At 43.8% G+C, this 18,016-nt stretch overlaps 1 pseudogene; it reads left to right on the forward strand.

The window, feature by feature from the left end:
• Positions 1-1,694: 1,694 nt before the first annotated feature.
• Positions 1,695-16,403, forward strand: LOC131912823 (filamin-B-like; annotated as a pseudogene).
• Positions 16,404-18,016: the final 1,613 nt, after the last annotated feature.

Here is an 18,016-nt window from a genome sequence, read left to right on the forward strand (position 1 = left end):
TAGATGCTTCCAATTGAAGCCTATTGTGATTAACATGGTTGTTCATAACTGGCAAAGTTGCAGTGACTGGGGACTGCTCAGGCTTTAATCAACACATAGAGCTCAATCCCCTCCAATGTCTCAAGGATCATTGAGCAAGATACAGCAGGAAGAGCATAAAAGTCAGAGGTGAGCTGTTTCCCTGGGACAGAAACCAGAGAGACATTCATCCAAGCTGCCTTTAGCTTCACACTGGGGAACTTTCAGTAGAGTTATTTCCTGGGTGAGCTTTTCAGCCTGTCATTGCTAATTGTTTATCCTAGAATCAAAATGTAATAAAAAGTGACGGTTTCATAGATGGAAGGTCTTAGGTTTGAAGCACAGTTAGTATATACTTTCATTTTGTCACATAAAAAAGATTGAAGGCATGTTTTCAACTTGGACAGTAAGCTCTGATTTGTAAGTTTCATAAAAGCTATATAAAACTAGATAAACAAAAAAATCACTTTCCTTCTAACAATATTTTGAATTAAACATTTTCCCATATTGCCTTAGAAGAGAACTAAGATGGAAATTTTTATTATGGATTGGGAAGTCAGCATAGAAACTTTAATGTTCTAGACAGTCTTCAGAGCCCATTGAACTTTCATTAAATATTTGGGAAAACCCACAGGTCCACCTTAATGTCTTCACAAATCTCTAGGAATCAGGGAGCTCATGTTTCAGGGTCAATGGTTCATGTACTGAGACCTCAATAACCACACAGAGATTAAAGACACGTTATCGATGCTCAGTGTACTAATGCAAACACTCTTAAGAGAATCAGAGGTAGAGAGAGCTGTCCAATAATCCTTAAATTACTATAGGTACAATTAGGGAAGAAGTTGATGCTACAAAAATCATGTCATCCTTTTGTTTTTGTTTTTTGAGACAGGGTTTCTTTGTGTTTCCGTAGCTGTCCTGGACTCATTCTGTAGACCAGGTTGGCCTTGAACTCAGAGATTTGTCTGCTTCTGGAGTGCTGGGATTAAAGGAATATGTCACCTTTTAAAAACATTTGGGATTCATTCTTTTTTCCCATGCTCATATTTTTACCTTCCTTCTTTTCCTTCTTCCAGTGTTGGCAACAGAACCAGGGACTTTGTACATGCTACAAAGGGCTGTTCCTGTGAACAACGTTTGCATTCCAGATGTATTACTAAGACATTCTTCTGCATCTTGAATTGGGAGAGGATTGCATTCTTCACAATCTCAATGGTTAGGACAAAGATAAAAGAGAATTTTCAAGAAAATTCATCAGCACGGGAGAAAATCACACCTCTCCAGGGTGTAAGAAACAGATGAGCCGGGTGGTGTTGGCACACGCCTTTAATCCCAGCACTTGGGAGGCAGAGGCAGGTGGATCTTCTTGAGTTCGAGGTTAGCCTGGTCTACAAATAGAGTTCCAGGAAAGGTGCAAAGCTACACAGAGAAACCCTGTCTCGGAAAAAAAAAAATAGATGAGAGCATGTGGGTCAGCAAAGAAGTCACTGGCATCTGAATGTGCAAATAAGAAGTGCTGGAAAAAGAGAAACCCAGAAAGAATTTAGGAAATGCTTCTTGGTGGCATATTTTCTAATTATCTCATTCCCAACTGTAACGAGAAACACTTAGTTGTTGAATAGTTTGTTTCCTAAAGAACTTGTGGGATTTCTGTGGGAGGGGAGTCGGTGACAATGGCTTATGGAATGCACTGTAAGATACAAAAGCTAAGCAGGGTGTCTGTCCATTGGCAGTCAACCAGATAAGTGCTACCCACTGCGTAAGGAAGTCATAGGTGGCAGAATTCCATTTCCCCCGCATAAATGAATCACCGTTAACATCCTATATCAATTACCTAAGAAGCAAAACAAACCAGATTACAATTAAGGGCTTCAACAAGTTTAACAAATCTCTTATAGGCCTGTTGGCTGTGTTGGACTGTCCTGAGGGGATATGACTTACATCCTATCTAGTATTTACACTTGAATGTGCTTTGATGTAGTATTCTGTAATTTCTTAAAACGTCCTCTCAATTTGTATGACTTCACTGCGTTATGCATGTGTTCATAATCATCCAGATGTGGTTATGCTGTTAATTAAAAGCAACTGCAACATTAATGTCCAGGATGATGACCGACCTCTAAACACTCTTGAATAAGGTAGCTATTTGCCAGCAGTTTGGGTATGAGATTGATTAGCTCTTTCTAAATGAAAAAAAGGGTAAGGACAGCAGTCATTAATCATAATCAACTGTCGAAGAATGAATTCAAAGTTGTTTGTGCCATGTTTTGGCCCATGCCTTTAGTCCCAGAACTCAGGAGTTAAAATGCAGGCATATCTCTGTGAGTTCAAGTTGGGCTACATAGTGAGATCCTGTATCTGAAAGTTGTTGTTTGTAAATATCTAATATAAGATATAGGGACTCAAAATTAAAGGATTTAGAACACTTGCTAAATGTTTATAATATGAATAGTAGGATAATGATCACTTTTAAGCATATGTCACAGTGAAAGGATATCTTCCAAAAAGCCTGAAGAGAGAAATGAAAAGAATGTCAGGTTTAATGGAGATTAAGATTTTCATAGTGAATTACTCTAACTGTTCCTACCTACCTAAATAAAATAAATAAAAGTAAAAATTTTAGTAGTCTAAAATGAATTTAAAAAATCAAGTATAAATACAGTTATTTTGTTTTAAAATTTGTTTCTTAATGTTTTGGAAAGTCAGAATTAAAATATTTCAAAGCAATTTCAACTATGAAAATGTATTGTCAAAAATGTTGCTTATTGGGGCTGGAGAGATGGCTCAGAGTTTAAGAGCACCGACTGCTCTTCTAGAGGTCCTGAGTTCAATTCCCAGCACCCACATGGTGGCTCACAACCATCTGTAATGAGATCTGGCACCTTCTTCTGTATACATAATAAATAAATCTTTTAAAAAAAAAGTTGCTTATTGAGAGCAGCTCCTGTTGTGGCTTGGAAGAAGCAAGTTTAAGCCCCCTTCCCATTTGCCTCTGTTCCCCTCTGTGGGTCCTTGGGGCTTTTTATATCATCCCCTGCAACTCATTGTCTCATCACACTCTCTGCCTCCAGGATGTTGGTGACTGAGAAGGACCTGGTGAAAGATGAGCCAAGATTCAGCAGAACATGTTCATTCACTGGTACAATGAGCACCTCATGTGTGAACAAATGCATCCGGAACCTGCAGACTGACCTGACTGACAAGTCGTGGCTCATTGAGCTGCTCAAGGTGCTCAGCCAGAAGCACAGGCACCACAAGTCCCACCAGCAGTCCACCTTCCAACAGATGAAGCTGGAGAAGGTGTTGGTGGTGCTGGAGTTTCTGGGCCATGAAAGCATCAAGTTTGTGTCCACAGATAGTGAAGTCATTGTGGATGGGAACCTGAAGTTCATCTTGGGCTTGCTGTGGGCTTTGATCCTTCTCTACTCCATTTCCATGTGTTCTACCCGTGTCACAAAACCTCAAGAGACCACTAAGGAGCCGATTTCTGATGTAAGGACACAAGGGTCCTTTTATTGTCAAGTTCAAACCTAGGCTGCCACCCAGCTGATGGAGGGAAATGTGGTAGCAGCAGCAGGCCCAGGGGTAGGAGAGTTTTTAAAGGGAAAAAACACAAGCTGGGAATTACATGCCTTGGTGCCTTGAGATTGGGTAAAAGGGATACAGGGCAAGGAGATTTTTTGAAACTATTGTCTAGGCTTTTGGCATGAAACCACATTTGAAACTATTGGGTTAGATTTTTCGGCGCAGAACCACAACCTGCTGACAGGATTATCTGGATATCTTCAAGGGCCATAAACTGCTGACAGGATGTCTGCAGGAGCATCTGGATCTTGTTAAACTTTGCTGCCCTGTTTCTTAATTAGTTGCTTCTAGGGTATCTGTTTGAATTGTGATGGCACATTCCTGAGGTTCTTCCTGGAACTGAGTACAGACCCTAGTCACCAGATGGTCTAAGATGGTAGCCCTTCCCTAAGAAGGAATCTGTAAAGTCAAGTATAGGCCTTCATATTGCCTTCACATTCCCCCCTTCATATGTACCAATGACAAGATGCAATAATGAGTACTTCCTGTCCAGAGGTTCAAGGGTATTGGGACCTAAGAACAATTAGCTAACAGATTTTTCTAGGGCAGTGACATCTGTATCTAGTCATTCCTAAGTCCCTGTAGTTCTGATTTCCAGTACGACCAGGTTGTGATCTTAGATAATACCTCTTTGGTTCTGCAAAAAGAAGGTCAAGTGTCTTATCTTATTGTAAAACCATTTCAGTTAATAAATTTATCTATTGACAACTCTGAACCTATTTTCCTGTTATGTCAATGGGCATCATAATTGGCCATCTTGCTCCTATGCCAGGAAGTTTCCTCTTGACCCAGCATTTCAGTCTGTTCTGGGTAAGGAACATGGGACGGCATATTCTCTTCTGGAACTGCTTCTAGTTGACATTGGGGCACCATTGTCAGGACCCCCAAAAGCCTGAAAGGCTAGTCAAAGGTTGAAAGGCTAGTCAAAGGCTGGGCAATGGGGCATCTGTCAGAAGCAGGTGGCTATCTGACCCAGCTGTAGAGTCAGAGAACAATCACATTGGCTGGGCTGGTCATGTCAGCTTTTAGCACATCCAGAGCAGTGTAGTCAGCAGTTGAAGCTTGGAAGTGTCTGCCAGCCAAGTGGAAACCTGTTGAGACAAACTTAAACTAGGAACTGCAGTTAAAATTTATGAACTGATTTGGAATTTTTAGGCCCATATTCTTAGTAATTGTGAAGAGCAGGAGTCCCGAGACCAGGAGAGAGAAAAAAAATACCATTCTTAGGAATAGACAAGTGGGGAAAATTTAAGCTATACTCATCTGGGGTCTTTCCAACCTCTGTTAAGTAGATCCAAGTTATGACTCTTTTAATTCTCTGAGGCCTATATGAATTATCTTACAAAATGACATAAAAGTTTTAGATACATTAGTATTACCAATCTGTACTGACATCTACATCATAGACAAAGCAGGTGATGGGCATCTGCGAGACAGCAGAAGTGGACTCATACCTTTGAGTCCCAACAAGGACTACAGATTTGGGTTAAAAGCTTGTGCATTTTCCTTCTGTCCAGAAAGCCAGGTAAAAATTAGACAGAGATCTTTGGCCTGATGAGAGGCACTTTTAAGTGTATATTTAGATATATTTAGATGACAACTAAAATAAATGTAAAATGTTGAGCTTGTGACTGAATAGTAAGTATTCATTGCTCTACCAGCTTATCAGAACTCTATTATCTCTGAACTGTTATATCATAGGAGAGAGCAATCTGAAGCATTTCTCATTACAACTTGTATTTATATCTTAAATCATTTTCTGAGATCCTCAAAGCTTATAAGCTTTCATATCCTCAGACGTTTTAGACCCATATTTACCCTTTATGACTTATTTAAACTTTTATATCTTAGAACATTTTCTTAAAAATTAGCTAACAAGCTAGCTATAGCCTTGCAAAAGGATCTGGTTGTCTGATGCTGCCAAGTTGACAAAGTTATAGCTAGCCTACTGTCAATACTATCAGAGATCCAAGAAGGATAAATTATGTCTGAGTGCAGGGCAAGCAGCTTCCAATTCTATAAATGACAGAGACCAGTCCATACCCAGGTCTCTATAGTGTTGGAGGCCCAAGTATCAGAACAGCATCAATCTTCTTTGGCTATCAGGCCCATAAGGCAGAGTTTTTCCTGTGGAAGAGGGACACACATGGGAAGACTGATCTTACTTTATCTAGGCAAAAGGGGTGCAATCAATTCTCCAGTGTCCTGCTGCTTGTCCACAGTCAGGGCTCGATACTGGTGGCAGGCATTGCATTGGGGGCATCTTGCCTTGTGGTCAGTGTTGCCATAATCCAGGCAGAGACATTGTGGTGCCTCGTATGTAATCTTCTTTGAAGATCTTGGGTCAGCTAGGATCTGGACGTCTGTCTGACATAATAAGCTTTTAGATCAACATTTTAAATGCCATATTCTGCATATCTCTGAAGTATGAAGTCTGTCCAGGTATATCTGAATAGACAAACTTTGTTTCTAGTTACTTGTTTTAAGCTCAACCCTGAACACATATGTAAGGGACTGAGTAAAGATTATCCCTGTAATTAATTACATCAGTACTTAGCATGACTATAATTAAAGAACTTGATTATTTATAAGATGACTATTTACTTATGTTCTCTAATGGTCTACAATAAGTAGTCTTAAAAACAATGATTTTAAATTGAAGCTCTTCTAGTATCAAATACAGGTTCAGTAAAGAAACCAAAACAAAATGTCAATATTAAACATTTATATGACTCAGTTTAACCAAGTAGTTTAAACTTAAGACATTTAGCAAAGATAAGGAGGCTAAACATACATTCTTAAGCCTGACTAGACCTTGAATAAGGAGAAACATAATCCATGTCACTGGTTCTCAACTTTCTCAATGCTATTTCATAACTGTAGTTTTGCCGTTGTTGAATCTCAATGCAAACATCTGACATACAGGTCATTCTAGGCTAACCCTGTAAAAAAGTTTTTTCATCCCCCAAAGGGTGGAGACTCATGGAGTCAGAAGCTGTTCCAAGCCCTTTGCCTAGGTCATTGTCTTGCTGCATCACAAGAAATGTACATCTCAATTCCTGGTGACTATCACCTGGGTGGATCTTAAATTACAAAGTTTAGCTGCCAGAGCAAGGTATATTCTTGTGTATAAAAGCATTGAGGTGCAGCTTTAATATTTATCAAATACCTTATTTATTAAACGCGTGTAGCCATCTATTTAAAAATCTCTAGAAGCTTACTGCTGAACACTTGGCAAAGACATAAGGACTTAGGTATAAATCTCTAAGTTAGCTTTTGTAAACCTGAATACATCTTTATAACCTTAGTAAAAGATGGTTGCCAGCCATGTGGCTGCCTACATCATGAGGAGTTCACCAGCCAAGACGGAGGAAAGACATGTTTGCTGTGTAAAACACGTTTTTCTAGACAATAATTATTGTCACACATATGCACAATTGGATCCAAGTTTCAAACACATACATACAGTTAAAACTAGCTTACATTTGCAAATAGAGTTAAATCTAAGTCACATACTTGTCGATATACACACACATATATATCTCCATTTTTAACATAAACAGTTTGCAGTAAAGAATCATCAGCTAATTTTAAAATGAAATCCAACCAGAATTAACTTTCAAATTCAGTATTTGTAGGTATAAGAAACCACAACATAGTTCACTTCCCCTCTGACCTTCTACAGCCTTCTATGTACCCTCAGTCCATTCCTTTGATTCCTCAGACATTTACTTCAAATTTCTCTTTTCCTTTCCTTCTCTTATTTTTTTTAGTCTCCTGCTTTCTCTCTTATTTTTTAAATACAGAAACTCTTACCAAGGTCTTTCTTGTGATTCCCCTCAGTAGTCTAGGATATATTGTAAAGCTACACTCTTTTAAACAAGAACAGAAATACATGCCTATACCATAACAAGAATAACTCTAAATTTGCATCAACAGTGTACGAACCTGAAGAACTTATTGATCTGAATGATCAAGGCAGCCCTGGCTACAGCATTATAACATAGCCTCCGTAGCTTAGCAACCATAGGCAGTAACATTCTGTTCCACCCTTGGAGCCAAACCTTGGTCAGGTTTAGCAGGCAGCCCCAGGGCATGTCTTGGGCATCCCATCCATCAGCATGGGAAATGGAGAACAGCATGGGGACAAAAGATCACCACCAACCCCAGATTCTCAAGTACACAAGATCGGCAGACTAGAAGGGAACCCCATGCCCTGGTCACAGCCCCAGAGGGGCAGCTCTCCATTAGCCCTGAGTCCGACAGCACACCTGGGTGAGGCATGCTCCAAGCTACATGAGACCTCACCTGCTCCATGCTGCTCCACCCTGCGGTTCCCTGTGTGGCAGCCCAGCCACAAACCTGTCATGTCCAGGCCTCGGTGCTCATGCCCCGCCCTAGCTCCCAGCCGATTGGTGGCACCCTAGGTCCCCACAGTAGCCCCTGGGCTGCCCTGGCTGTGCCACAACAGTGAGCTTCCTGGCCCACCGCTGTCTGCACTCCTACCAGAGAGCAAGCCCAGCCCAATCAAAGGGACCCTGCATCCCTTCCACTGGCCATCTGGCCCCAAAGGCTGTTCATGCACAGCTTCTATCAGGAGTCACAATGCACACACAAGCCCAGGCATAAAACACAAATACCTGTGGCCACATTTCTCACACATTTACACATTCATATAGGCAGGACATTCCAACAGAAAGGCAAACAATTTTCCCAGGGAAACAGTATCAGCTGACCAGAAACAGATGTTGGGGTCTCTGCCCCACTACAGATCTGAGGGCCTCTGTTCTCAATTAAACAGATGTGGTGGTATCTGTCCCACTACCGGGGTCTGGAATGTCTTTTAGGCCCTTGTGATCATTGTCCTTGGGCACACCCACCTCTTAACCATTCTTGATCACAGTCACCGATTTCACCGACTTAGGCATGCAACAGAAATAAAACTGAACACAGACAGACAGGACAGACAGACACTTAGACACACATTTACCAGCTGGTCAGGGACCCTCCACTCTGGAGTCTGTGGGGTGGTGGGGTTTCCCGGCCAATGCATCAAATGTTGTATGTACCCATGTTGCAAAACCCCCGGAGACCACCAAGGAGCCAGTTTCTGATGCAAGCACACAAGGGTCTTTTTATTGTCAAGTTTGAACCATGGCTGTCACCCAGCTGATAGACAGAAGTGCAGCGGCAGCAGCAGGCCTTAGGTTGGGAGAGTTTTTAGGGAAAAACCACAAGCTGGGAATTACATGCCTTGGTGCCTTGAGATTGGGTAAAAAGGGTATGGGGCAAGGTATCTAGGCTTTCATATTGCCTTCACACATGTGTATATGGAAAGATGAAGGGGATCATGATGCTAAGAAGCAGACACCAAAGCAGAGGCTGCTAGGATGGATTCAGAACAAGATCCATACTTGCCCATCACCAATTTCAACCAGAACTGGCAAGATGGTCAATCCCTAGGATCCCTGGTAGACAGCTGTGCTCCAGGTCTGCGCCCAGACGGCGAATCTTGAGGCCCACAAAGCCAGTGGATAATGCCTGTGAAGTCATGCAGTAGACTGATGACTGGCTGAGCATCACACAGGTCATCACTCATGAGGAGATTTTTACCTAAAAATAGAGGCGCACTCCGTGACGACATGTCTCAGTTCCCCAAAGACACGCTCAAGCTAGGTGCTCCTCTTAAATCCAAACTCAATCCAATGAAATCCAGGGCCTGTGAGAGAGAATCAAACCCACTGGAAACATGGTAAGACAGCCAGACAAGTTCACTGTAGATATCATCAGCTCTGAGCAAGGAGATGTGATGGTGTTTGCTGAGGACCCAGAAGGAAACAAACAAGACGCACATGTGACCCTGACACTGAAAAGAACAAGGCATACTCTGTGGAGTATCTGCCCCAGGTCACCCTGCTCCACAAAGTCATATCCTCTTTGCAGGACAGCACATCTTTAAGAGCCCATTTGAAGTGAATGTTGACAAAGCCCAAGAAGATGCCAGCAAGGTCACTGCAAAAGGCCCAGGGTTGGAAACTAGGGGGAACACTGCCAATAAGCCCACCTGCTTTGACAGCTACACAGCTGGAACTGGCAGGAGTGACAATGACATTGAGGTGGAGGATCCCTAGGGCAAGAACACTGTGGAGCTGCTGGTGGAAGACAGAGGAAACCAGTGAAACACATCCCCCATGTGGTCGAGGTCTCCTTTGCTCAAGATGCCATTCCTGGGAGTCCCTTTGGCATGCAAGTTGGGGAAGCCTGCAGTCCAAATGCCTCCTGGGCCAGTGGCTGAGGCCTGCAGCCCAAAGCACTCCAGATCTGGGAGACTGTAAACTTTAAGGTGGACACCAAAGCTGCTGGAGTAGGGGAGCTTGATGTAACTGTGAATGGCCCTAACGGTCTGGAGGAGCTCATATGCAGAAGGACTTTCTGGATGGGATCTACTCATTTAGCACTACCCCAGCACACCAAGGAAATACAGTATTTCAGTTACTTGGGTTGGGCAGGGAGGGCGTTTCATTCTAAAGAGCTCCTTTGAAGTTCAAGGTGGCCCTGAAGCAGGCATACAGAAATCTGTGCATGGGTCCCTGGTCTCCATGGTGGCATTTTTGGTCAGTCAAAAGACTTTGTGGTGGAGTCCACTGGTTCTGAGGTTGGGACTCTGGGTTTCACAATTGAAGGCTGTTCCCAAGCAAAACCAGAATATGATTATCAGAATATTAGATCATTGGATGTCAAATACTGGCCCTAGGAGCCTGGAGAATATGCTGTTCACATCAGATGTGATGATGAAGACATAAAGAACAGCCCAATACATGACTTTCATCCACCTTGCTGCCAGAGACTACAACCTAGATCTAGTCCAAGCATATGGGCTGGGTTTAGAGAAATCTGGTTGCATTGTCAACAACCCAACTGAGTTCATTATGAATCCTAAGGATGCTGGAAAAGCTCCCTTGTAGATACTGGGTCAAGACAGAGAAGGTCAACTCACTGACATCCAGATGAAGAGTCACATGGATGGCACATATGCCTGCTCATATACCCCGGTTAAATCCATCAAGCACACCACAGCTAGGGTCTAGACAAGTGTGACTATTCCACCCAGTCCCTACAGGGTCAACATCTGGCAAGGTGGCCATTCACAGAAGGTCAAAGTGTTTGGACCGGGTGTGGAAAGAAGTAGTCTGAAGGCAAATGAGCCTACTCACTTCACAGTGGATTGTACAGAGGCCAGGGAAGCTGATGTCCGTGTTGGCATTAAGTGCGATGCCCAAGTGTTAAGTGAGGATGAGGAAGATGTGGATTTTGACATTATTTACAATGTCAGTTGTTGTACCTGTTTCTCGAAACCCCCAGAGACCACCAAGGAGCCGGTTTCCGATGCAAGCACATAAGGGTCCTTTTATTCAGGTTCAACCTGGGCCACTGCAAGGCAGACGGAAGGAAGTGTGGCAATGGCCGCGAGCCCAGGTGTAGAGGGTTTTTATAGGGAAAAACCACAAGCCGGGAATTGGCAACTTGGAATTGGGTAGAGGGGGCAAGGTGATTTCTTGAAACTATTGGTCTAGACTTTTGGCGGGGAGCCACAACCCATTGAACAGGATTATCTGGACTGCTCAGCAGGGTTATCTGGATATTTCCAAGGGCCATAAACCACAGACAGGATCCTGTTCGTTTGAGTTATTATGGCATATTCCTGAGCCTGTAAAGTTAAGTCTAGGCCTTCACATCAGTGACACATTTACACTTAAATATCTGATTCCTGTTGCTGGGTGATACACTATCAAGATTCTCTTTGCATCTCAGAAAATCTTTGCCAGCCCTTTCAGAGTCAAGTCCCACAATGCCAACAAGTGAAGACAGAAGGCCTGGGTGTGAGTAAAGCAAGTGTGGAAAATGGGAAGCCAACCCACTTCACAGTTTACACCAAGGGAGCCAGAAAAGCCCCACTCAATGTACAGTTCAGCAGCCTCCTTCCTGATGACACAGTGAAGGACTTGGATATCATCAAAAATCACAACTACTCACATGCTGTTAAAGACACCCCAACTGAGCAGGGCAAGATGCAGGGTCTAGTGACACACAGTGGTGATCCCATTCCTAAGTGCTTTCACTGAGGGCGTTGCTGCTCCAATAGAGCTGAGCAAGATAAAAATCCACATTTGGCTTCCTCTGCTCTGCCTAATTATAAATCACTCCACACAACCCCCTGAGAACGTAAATAAAAATTGGTGGGGTTTGTTTGCTACAAGCAGAGCTCTCAGTGAAATGATTCACTGGAAACAAAAGGGTTAACTTGCAAACTGCTGGTACTGGGGAGCTTGGAGCTGGGACAGCTCTTCATTTAAATAACAAAATCAGCTTCCCTGATAGGCTGACAGCCGTGGCTGTGCTGGCCAAGACAGTGATGCTGGTTTGGAAACTCAAGAGAAGATTCCCCAGCTCTCACTCCCAGCACCGTAAACTTATTTCTCCAGCTGTTTTCTCCTATTTCTTCTCTCTCTGTGTCTGTCTCTTTGTCTGTCTCTGTCTCTCTCCCTCTCTCCCTCCCCCCTTTCTCTTTTTGGGTTAACTGTTACTGTGAAGCTTCTGTTTGTTTACAAAAATCAAGGTTGTGTCCAGTAACTTCTGGTTAACTCATTCTAACCAAGTCACTGGGGAGGGGACGCTTTCCTTATGATTTGGAAAATTCTGAAGGTCTTTCAGTTTGATTGGAGATGTCCTCAGAACTGAAAAACCTTGCTGCATAGACACTTACTCTCTTTGCATCTCCACCTGTCTGCATCTCCAACATTCCCCTCCGCCCCTCCCCCCACCCCCTCGGGTCCCAGGTGGCTGGCTGGCCTAAACAGGCACCCTGCTGCTGCCTGCCTCTTAAGTTAAACTCTGCAGTTCTCATCAGCTCTAAAAATCTTTCCTCTTAACAATTTAAAAATGAACTTTTTCCCCTCATCACTCATGAAACAGCTATTTTTGTTTCTTTACTGATTCATGATTAAGAGCCTTTGTTTCCATACTAAAAGAATTTCAATTCAAGCTTATTATTTTTAAGGCTAAATCTAGCAGGATGAAACAAAGCTCTAAATTTATAGAGACAACTAACTTATAAGTTGTTAAAAATAGGTTCACTAAAATTGTAAACTATTAAGGATAACTAAACAATACCACTTAATGATTAATCATTTAGCTACTAACTTATAAACTGTTAAGAATAAGTTTACTTAAATTACAAACTATTAAAAATAACTAAAAATACAACTTAATGACTAGTCATCCACCCAGTAACTTAAATTATAAACTGTTAAGGATAAGTTTTATTTAAATTATAAGCTAATTAAATAATACAATTTGTTGCTTGATCACATTAGAAATGATCATAATCTCTATTATACTCAAAACTGTATCTATAAATACTCTAAATATTAATATGATCAATTCCTTACTTAGTCCCCTAAAATTTAAATTTAAATTTAAAAATGTTTAAGCTTTTCTCTATAGATAAAACTATGCCACGCCTTAATTGCTGCCAGGGCTCTATTTTAATTATGTATACTTTAGAATCAATCGCCTTCCTTTGTCTGATAAAAAGGCAGAGTCTATTCTTCAAGTTACCTCTTTACAGAAAAATTTCAGACTAAATTGAACAGCCAAGTGAAGGAGTGCAGCCGGCATTCGGGGCTGGCCACGGCTATTGCGGCAGCCGAGCTTTGCTCGCGCTGAATACCGCGGGTATATGGCATATAGATTCAGTACAGACCACAAATAATAATAATGAACATATCTAAACTTTTCATCTCTTTAAGAAGGTTCTTTTAAGCTTCAGGAGATCTAAATACACCAATGCTCACAGGTCAAGACAGACATGAGGAAAGTACTACCCCATCTCAGGAGGGGCCCTACATTGTTTCCATCAACTACACTGCTCATGATGAGATCCTTCAAAGTCTCTTTAAGGTCAAGGTCCTTCACGCATAGGATGCCAGCAAAGTGACTGCATCATGGCCAGGCCTCAGTTCCTATGGGGTGCCTGACAGCTTACCTGTGGAGTTTGCAATTGATGCCAGAGATGCTGGTGAAGGCTTACTGGCTGTCCAGATCACAGACCAAGAGGGAAAGCCTCAGAGAGCCGCAACAATAAAGATGCCACATATGCCATTACCTATATCTCTGATAAGACCAGATACTATGTAATTTGGGTCGGCTATAGTGGAGACAACATTCTCCTTACCTTATCTGGGCCATGCAGACAGGTGGATCCAGCAAGTGCCTGGCCACAGGTCCTGGGATTGCCCCTACTGTGAAAACTGGAGAGAAAATGGGCTTCATACTGGATGCTAAAACTGCTGGGAAGGGAAAAGTGGCCTGCATGATTCTGAATGTCACAGAGGCTGAGGCTGATGTCATCGGAAATGAAGATGGCACCTATGACATTTTCTACACTGCTGCCAAGCCAGGCACCTATGGGATTCACGTGCTCTTCTGTGGTGTTGATATTCCCAACAGCCTCTTCACAGTCATGGCCACTGATAGAGAAGTCATAGCCATGGAGCAGGCCCAAGTAAATGTATGTCCTTTAGGTACTAGGTGACTGAAGAGGCCTATGTGCCAGTCAGTGAATGGCCTAGGCTTGGTGATTTCATTTGCTGTCAGGAAAGGAGAAATCACAGGAGAGGTGTATATGCCTCTGGGAAGAAAGCTACACCTGAGATCATGGACAACAAAGATGGCACGGTCACTGTCAGATATGTCCACACTGAAGTCAGGCTTCACAAGATGCACATCAAATACATGGGCAGCCACATCCCTGAAAGCCCTCTCCTGTTCTATGTGAACTACACAACCGTGGGAGCCTTTCTGCATATGGTCCAGGCCTTGTGTATGGAATAGCCAACAAAAATGCCTCATTTACCATTGTCACAGAAGATGCAGGAGAAGGTGGTCTGGATTTTGCTACTGAGGGACTGACCCTCAAAAGCAGACATCAGCTGCATTGACAACAAAGATGGGACATATACAGTGACCTACTTGGCCACCCTGCCCGGTGACTACAGCATCCTGGTCAAGTATAATAAGAAGCACATCCCTGGCAGCCCCTTCACTGTCAAGATCACAGATGATAGCAGACACTACTCACAAGTGAAGCGAGGATCAGCTGCCAACTTCCTTCTGGACATCAGTGAGACTGACCTCAACACATGACAGCCAGGATCAAGCCCCATCTAGACATGACGAGCCCTGTCTGCTGAAGAGGCTGCCCAACAGCCACATTGGCATTTCTTTCATCCTCTGAGAGGTGAGTGAATCTCTAGTCAGCATCAAGAATGGCAACCATGTGGCCAGTGCCCCATATCCATTATGGTGATCCAGTTTGAAACTGACCATTTGTGCTGCACCGAAGTCTATGGCTGAAGCCTGTCAGAAGGCCAGATTTTTGAGATATCTTACATCGTTGTGGACACAAGATATGCAGGTTATGGTGGCATGTCCTTGGTAGTAGAAGGACCCAGCAATGTGGACATCCAGATAGACGACCTGGAGTACATTGCCTGCAAGGTATCCTACCTCCCCACTGTGCCTGGGGTCTATATCATCTCCACCAAATTTGCTGATGAGCATGTTGCCTAGAAGTCCATTCACTGTGAAGATCATGGGTAAGGGAAGAGTCAGGGTGCATCAGTTAGACCAGCCAGGCTCTATCTGTGACCACGGTATCTGTGACCTGAACCTGCAGATCCCGGAAGTCAACAGCAGTGACATATCTGCCCATGTCCCCAGCCCCTCTGGCCATGTTGCCCAAGGTGGAGATTGTATCTGTGGGGAAGAACTCTCACTGTGTCCAATTTGTGTCAGGAGATGGGCATTCACACAATCAGTGTACAATAATACCACAGACAGCATGTAACAGGAAACCCCTTCCAGTTCCCATGATGCCCCTTGGTGAAAGGAGTGCTCACAAGGTCCAGGCAGGAGGCCCTGGCCTGGAGAGGAGAGAAGCAGGCATCCAGCTGAGTTCAACATCATGACTTGGAAGGCAGGGTCTGGAGGCCTCTCCATTGCAGTGAAGGGCCTAGAAAGGCAGAGATTACATTTGTTGACCATAAAAATGTGTAATGTGGTATTTCTTATATTGCCCAAGAGCCTGGTAACAACGAGGTGTCATGAAGTTTAACCATAAGCACATCCCTGATAGACCCTACCTGATGCTCATCATCACATCCAGATGACACTCACTGCCTCACTGTTATGAGCCATTGGGAATGAGGATTAAAAGTTAACCAGCCAGCATCCTTTTCTATAAGGCTGAATGGTGCAGAAGGCAAGCTTGATGGAAAGGTGCATAACCCCTCAGGAGCAGTGGAGGGATGCCATGTGTCTGAACTAGAGCCAGATAATCAATGTTGAGTTCAATGGGAGCCATGTGGTTGGGATCCCTTTCAAAGCGCATGTTGTGGGGCCTGGCCAAGCAGGGAATCATGTTCCAGTGTCAGCCTAAGGTTCTGGGCTTGAGGAGAGTCCCACAGGTATCCAATCAAAACCACTCAAGCAGGCCCAGGGACATTATCTGTTGCCACTGAAGGACCACCAAGGTCAAAATGGATCGCCAGCAAAACCTGAAAGTGTACAAAGTCACGTACACTCCTGTGACCCCTAGAAACCACCTGATTGGTGTCAAATATGGTAGGCCCAACCACATTGTGTGTAGTTCATTCAATGTCAAATTGACAGGCCAGTGTCTTGTCAGCCCAGGCTCAGTCAACAAGACCTCAGTGACGAATCCCTCATTGGCATGAGGAGTCAGGGAATTCCTGCTCATTCACCTCAGTTCAGATTTGGTTTTCTGTCTTCCAGGTTGGAAAAGAAGTATATCTTATACTTGTCTGCTTTGACTGTGGTCAGCACCATTGAACAGCCTGTGCAGAATGAGAAGTAGCTGTGCCCAGGAGGAGGTCATGTTTCTCACAGACACCATTGATTCAGAGAGCATGGAGGCTGCTGGCCTGCAGTGTCTCCATGCAAGAATGGCAGAGTCTCAACACACTCAATAGGAAGGAAAGGAATCCACACAAGCTGAGGAGCAAATGCTCAGGCTTGCTCCCTGTACTGCCATTACGTGGTGAAGGGGGAAGCCCATGCCCATCCTTTTTGACTGGTAGAGACAAACTCAACAATATGGACTTGACTTTGTGAGACACCTAGGGATTGATTAAAAGGTCACAGCATGCCAGAGGATGCATCCAAAGCCCTTCCCCTCCCTGGCGTCTGCTCTGTGATTAGGAGGAAATGTCCACACTGAACAAACCTTGAATATTCTCTAGTCTCTTCTGTGTGGGAGAAAGACGTGGGAACATGACTAATGTGAGGGCTGCTTTTGGATGGGATTCTGTCTCAAATAACACAAAACACTAAGTAGAGGAAAACAGCATTCTTTACATGATCAGTGGAAGGCCAATCAGACTTCACAGGGGCGGGGGGGTGGGTGGTCAGGAGTTGTTCCAGCATCAAAGACATTGCAGTATTTCCAAGAGCTATCAGGCAGGGTGTGTGGTGGTATTTCACTTGTACTGAAATGTGATTTTAATTGTATGTTAATAAATAAAGTTGCCTGGGGGTCAGAGCTATTAGAGCCATAGCAAGTGCGTGGCGGCGGGGGCACACGCCTTTAAGGACCTGGAGGGCAGTACATACAGGCAGTGACGAGGCAGTCACGTGTTTGGGTTTACAACCTATGAGAAGGCAGAACAGCTAGACTATATAAAGACATACACACAGGAAGTAGGCCCTTTTTCGGAGAGCTCTCTTGGCTGAAGAGGATCGCTGAAGCAGAAAGGGTGAGGCTCTTAGCTCTGACCTCTTGTCTTTCTTCTCTGAATCGGCTCTGTGTTTCTTATTTAATAAGATGGTTGGTTACATCTACAAGGGTGGGGGTGACATAACAGGTTTCAGAGATTCACTCAAGTGAAAATCTGCACACACAATCCAGAGCAGGCATGAGGGCCCTACACACTACTTCATCACAGTCTAACCCTGGCTCACTGAAGGCTTACAGCTTGACAAAGTGGCTGGCGGTTGGGCTGCTTCTGAAATCCACACCCACTGGAAGCCTTGGAGTGTGAGGACAGAGTCAGGCCAAGGACAGCCCCTGCTGTACATGGGAGACATGCTTTCCACACTACCTGTCCATGCTGACCCTCGGCCCTGGGCTTTGCTTGGTGACATGAGTGCCACTGAACCCCCATGTGGATAGGTTTCCTGTGGTTGGATGGTGACTGTCACCAAAATACCTTTGATGCGGACACAAGGGCAGGACATATGGCACCTGGGTTCCCTGGTTTTGGTTTTTCAAGACAGGGTTTCTCTGTGTCGTTTTGTGCCTTTTCTGGAACTCCCTTGGTAGCCCAGGCTG

The sequence above is a fragment of the Peromyscus eremicus genome, chromosome 6, assembly GCF_949786415.1.
Source record: "Peromyscus eremicus chromosome 6, PerEre_H2_v1, whole genome shotgun sequence".
Lineage (NCBI taxonomy): Eukaryota > Metazoa > Chordata > Mammalia > Rodentia > Cricetidae > Peromyscus > Peromyscus eremicus.